This window comes from Homalodisca vitripennis, chromosome 3, assembly GCF_021130785.1.
Source record: "Homalodisca vitripennis isolate AUS2020 chromosome 3, UT_GWSS_2.1, whole genome shotgun sequence".
Classification (NCBI taxonomy): domain Eukaryota; kingdom Metazoa; phylum Arthropoda; class Insecta; order Hemiptera; family Cicadellidae; genus Homalodisca; species Homalodisca vitripennis.
Window position 1 is genome coordinate 194,466,674 of NC_060209.1, and position 6,000 is coordinate 194,472,673.

General features: G+C 31.7%; 1 protein-coding gene across 1 annotated transcript in view; it reads right to left on the reverse strand.

The window, feature by feature from the left end:
* LOC124357960 (UHRF1-binding protein 1-like) overlaps positions 1–5,683 on the reverse strand; it is a 28,789-nt gene extending 23,106 nt beyond the window's left edge. The window contains exon 1 of the mRNA XM_046810129.1: positions 5,484–5,683. The gene's annotated coding sequence lies outside the window, so the exon portion shown is untranslated. The remainder of the gene's footprint in view (positions 1–5,483) is intronic.
* Positions 5,684–6,000: the final 317 nt, after the last annotated feature.

A 6,000-nucleotide genomic window follows, 5' to 3' on the forward strand; every position in this document is an offset into this window, starting at 1 on the left:
TACTAAGAGCTATTGTTATATGTAATGAAACTTATACTTTGCTATATGAATGATTAGGTTTTATACTCACAGTTTAAAATATCCTAAATTCGAATTATTAATAAAAAAAAATTGGGAACAAGTTGCTGAAAAAAGACAACTGTACATAACATATTTTTTAGAAAAGCGTACTTCTTTGAACCTTGGGATTAAAAATTTTGAATTTGCTAAATATTCTGAATGAGAAGGTAACAGTAAAAATACTGTGGTACCTTAGTACAATATTGGGTACTTTTGGGATTATAACCGACCACACCAAGTATGAAGAACAACAAAAATAGGAAATTTTATAGAAAACAAAACATGATAGAACTAAAAAACAACTCTTAACTCTTCAATTACAAAATTAACAAACTTACAAGCATTTCCAGGTATTGTGATCGGTATGTGTTGTCCCTGTTTATCTTATCTTTCTCGAGAATCCTGATTAAATCGGCAGGGCCGCTGCGGCATCACGTGATTTGCAACGGTTCTACATAAATTACGCCTTATCCATTTTCAATTCAATATTATAATTTCTGATTAGCCCCACTAGAATTATTGATATTTTTAACTCGATAGGTACTATCTCGATGGATTTTTTACTTTCGTCGACATACAGTCGCGGGGTCAGCACCGGAAGGTGCTGGTTCCGAAGCCCGCGCTGATGAGCCTGAGGCCGACTCCTGCATTTTGGGTGGCGGAATGTTTCAAGAATAAAAACAAGTTTTGGAGTGTTTTTTTTAATAAAGGGGATTTAGTTATGGTAAATGTTTAGTTTTATGTTAAATTTTTTTGTGTTTGGAAAGAAAAGATAAAAAGAGGGTAAAACCCGAAAGTACAAACAAAGCGATGTACACCAGCTGAACCGGGCTCGGCGAGGCTCTGCAATCACGTTATCTACTAGAAACAAAAAACGCACGACTTTGACCTCTGTCTGAAGGATGGGGAGTGGGTTTGCGATAAGACATATTCCTGAATTATACTGACGAAATAGTCTTTCTACGCTAATCTAGTAAATCATAGAAGCAAAATGTTAAATAACTGATTTCATGTCTGGGTGTGACGGTATACATCCCAATAAGTAACCCAATTTTTGACATTTTAGAAGCCCACCCAGTGTATACAATAAATAAAATAAATTAAAACATTTATTGAATGATCAGTGAATAAAAGGTGTACAGCACCTTTAAAATGAAGGTATGGCCCAATCTACCTTTCTATTTGGAAATCCTATCAAAAATAACTCATACCACCCAACAAATGTACCATTTTTTAGGGATATCTTCCTGAGTGTTTAAAATTATTTTCCCCAATTCAAAATACGGAGGTTTTCTTTAAAACAAAGAAGGTAAATTTCTAGGTGCAGCCACTAAGCATCGCAGATGGGTGGTCTACCTCATCCTGTATGAGGAGTTCTGACGGTTTTTAGCACGATTGCCCCTAAACCAAATAAATACCAAAATATCTAATACCAGAAATATTTGTATTTATTAGTCAATATCAATGTAGTATATAAAATACTAAATAAAATAAGATTAGAAATTATATTAATACAGGTAGCCTACACAATAAAATATTATACATATGTGAAATATGGGGTGTTTTATTAAAACGAAAGATAGTTTACTCAGTTCAGGGACTATACCTTGTGGACAAGTGGTCTGCTTCTGTAGAATGTATACTAGGCCTAATTATAATTCTCAACAATTGACTTCAATTTTTTAACTTTTTAAATATATTACAAAATGAATATTTTTATAGGAAAAAGGTGTTTTAAAGAAAAAATAAACTGAAAGTAATAATTCAAAAATATTGAACGAAGCTAACGTAGTTTAATCTTCTTACCATATCTACTATATGGTAATAACATGAAATAGGTAGGTACGTATTTTAGATAAATTTAAATTAAACTATATGAGAACATACATGATATGAGCTTTAATTAGGTACTATCTTGTGGGATATTTTTATTCCGCCAGAAGTGCATGGTGGTGCTGAAGGTGATACCAAAGACCACATTGATGGCAAGGGAAATTTTTGATCGGTACTGATCCGGGCCGGATTGTCCAATGTGATTTGAGGTTGGGATATTACTGGTCAGAGATGCCGGTTTCATTAAAGGTCTTTGGCACCTTTCTGCATTTCATGAGAAAAGATAAACATCCTCGATGTATAATAATGAATTCAAGTCCAATCGTTTGAGCGCTTGTAAAGGTTAAATTAATTTTTTTATTCTATTTACATAAACATTACATTACATACCTACCAACTTATATAATGAAGTTATGGCAGAAAATTAATTAGACCAGTTGATACAGCTATTAAGGTTAGGTTTATGGTTTCATTGATTTAACTCAAATAACTGTTAATTAATTAAAAATAATACGCTATCAGTGAGGTTAACGGCCGGGGTGGCCAATGAAAATTTCATCGTTATTAACATATTCTGCTTGTCCTCCTGATCAAAAATATGTATGGTTTTAGGGGGTGCAAATCACTAATAACTTTGTTTCTTAATAATTGAAATGTAAATATCAATTTGTGGTTATATTTGTGTACTGTGTTCTTGTTATCTATGATTTGCAGTGTTATCTACTCCTGATAGCTTATCTGAGAGTTCAGTGGTCAGAACAGCTTAGTAGACCATCAATAAATGTCCTGTGGTTACTGCTTCATTGCCTCTTATATAAAAAGTATTCGTTTTACTTTAATACCATCAATTAGTTTTTTAAATATTTCATTGTGGATTAAGTGATTGAGTTAAAATATTACGAAAATAATTTATTCCTTGTAAAATTGGTCATCGTGTTTTTTCAGAGGGAAAGTATGAGTTCGTAGTATAATTGTGTTATTTTTAAATCGAGAAAAGTTCTTTTTATGTGATCGGCAGCTACCACATGGTATTTAAGGAGATAGGCTAATACATACCGATGAAGTTATAGTTACATTATTTTTGCTTATTTAGTAAACTTATGTTTGTTTTTTAATTGCTTATTCGTTTGTTGAAAGTTTGAACCAAACTATGTTCAACTATATGCATTATTTTAAAATTTATTTTTATCCACACCAGGAACAAGATTCACGTTATTATTGCTATTGTCCTGCAGAACAAAACAAGGTTTTAGGGTATGAAAATGACAAATATGAATTTTAGAACATTAAAAGAGGAACTACCTTTCTTGCAAGATAGAAGAAAGCAATAGTTAGGTGTAGTAAATGGCTGGTGACATTCGTGATCAGATCATTTAGAATTTGATTTTTTAATGATAGGTACTACCTCGAAGGATGTTTCATAAATGTGCTGCCTTAGACCCCGCAGATGGCTGGAGGTACTTGTGTCTGGCTGATATGAACTTTTATTCTTAGAAGGTCTAAATTAACAAAAATGTCTTTTATTTGGCTTTTATTACCCTGATTTCAGCACTATTGTTATTTTCTTACGTATCAAAAGATGGCGTAACGGCTGATGTCAGCTGCAACCAATAGGCTATGAGGATGTCTTATGATCAGAACAAGACTACATGACGCCCATAAAACAATGAAATATTACTCTGTGTGATAAAAGTAGTACCACTTTTAATGTTCTATAACTTTGTTATTTGACATTTGGGGTAGGGTACGATATGCGGACCCGGTTTTTTTATATCGAAGAACGTAGTCGTCGATACCTAATATTCGCATCTCAAATCCTAGACTATCAATCGATATAAAAGTACCTATAGTCTTCAATAACAATCATATGTTTTAAATTAAAATATGAATTTAATATTTACAGTGATTAAACAAATTATTATAACCAAAATTAGGAAAACTGAAGACGACCGTATTTGCTCGTCTCATAGTTACAGTTGTTTCTTTCCCACAAATTTCACGGGTAGGGTCCGATAAGCGGACCCGGTTTTTTATATCGAAATTGGCAAACGATATTACTTAATCATAACCATCGATATAATCAATCGATACTGATGAATTATTTTTAACAAGTTAAATAATCTATATGAACAGCTGTAAACACTTTCAAATAATACAATTAAGGTAATATTTTAAATTTCATGTAACATTGTGTATTAAAATGGCTGTCAATCTTAGGAAGCTTCACGAAATTGCTTTAAAAGACGATAAAATATGTTTTTTATGGCTTCAGGATGTTGGGTTAGTACCTAAGAATCCATTATGTGATATTTGTGGAAAGGTAACAAATGTAACTGTCAGAGGAGCTAACATGGTCGTCTTCAGATGCAAAAAAAAGAAGGTGATGGTGGACACAACTTTAGTAAAAACGTTTTCGTTCTGTTTCATTTAGTTAAAGTTATGAGTTTCCCTGATTTTGGTTATGTTCATTTATTATTTTGTTATCATTAAATTCACATTTTAATTTAAACATATGATTGTTATTACTTTTATATCGATTGATAGTCTATGATTCGATATGCGAATATTAGGTATCGATGATTATATTCTTCGATATAAAAAACCGGGTCCGCTTATTGGACCGTACCCAATTTCACATAATGGGTTTTTCGGTACAAGACCAACATGTTGAAGCCACGAAAAACATGTCTTATCATCTTTCAAAGCAATGTTGTGTAGTTTTCTGCAATTGACTGCCATTTTATGTAAAATTGAAATATTACCCTATGTGTATTATTTTAAAGTGTTTACAGCTGTTAATATAGATTATTTAAGTTAATAGTTCAAAATAATTAATCAGTATCGATGGTTATGATTAAGTAATAGGCTATCATTTACCAATTTCGATATAAAAAACCAGGTCTACTTATCGTACCCTACCCGACATTTGCACCCCATGAAACCTTATATTGTTTTGTTCACGACGATAGCAATGGGTGAACAATAATAACAGAAAACTTGTATTTGTCTACCCCAGCCATTAAGTTCACAATTACCAATAATACCCTCAGATAAGACAGTCTACTCAAGCCACTTGTTATATTTCTTACTCCTCTCTCTTAAAACATTTTAAAGGTGGATTTAGATCATTTTAGTGGATATCCGTAAACCCAATATTTAACGGTATGTTAAGTATCATTGATACATCATTTTACATCAAGCGATATAAAAATCGATCATATTTCACCCATCAAGAATATTATAACGGTGGTTGGGTTATTATCAGTGGTGTCAAAACCTCAATATTAGTTGAGCAAATAATTCATTCGAACATTCAGGACATTTTTTTTTCACTTGAAGTTTTTAAATGCAATATAACCATATTAATTTTTAAATGAATTTTATCTAATCATTATTTTTAACTTATTAAAGGAATAATTCCTTATTTTTTCAATATATAATAACAAAATAATATTAAGTCTGTGATGAGTTTTGCAGACGATTATTCTAGTTGAATAGGCCTGCTAATTTATAACAGATATTATATAATTGGAAAATTACTTTACAATATAATGAGACATCTACATTGCATACAACGTAATATTAAATACCTTGATAGATGTTTTAAAATTTGATTTTTTATTAATGATACCATTTTTAACGATGAAACAGACTTATCATCACTAATCACTAACACCTTACAGACATGACAGCTTTCCGTCCCTTGTATAATCTGTAAATAATTAGAATTAGTTCTGCTTTCAATCACTGCCTTTTCGATTAAACTACTAATATTTTCGATTCTTGTTGCCGAATAAAAGTAATATAAATGGTTTACTATGGACTACATTAAATGTATATTATTCCATTAATAATAACAATATTATTAAGTCACGCGTCGGGGCAAGGCTGTCCTGTAATCAAAAGGTCACGAGTTCGATTCCCTGGGATGTCAATACAAACATGTACTGTACATTGACAATGGTACGGATCTTTTGTCGTTAAGGATGAACGTGCCTGGATTAGTTCCAAACTGAGCCACTACGGAGCAGCACCAAACTAAAGCAGATTTATGTTTTCTGTTTTATTACTTAATGTTTGGCCTATTTTAATTGTGAAAGTGGATAT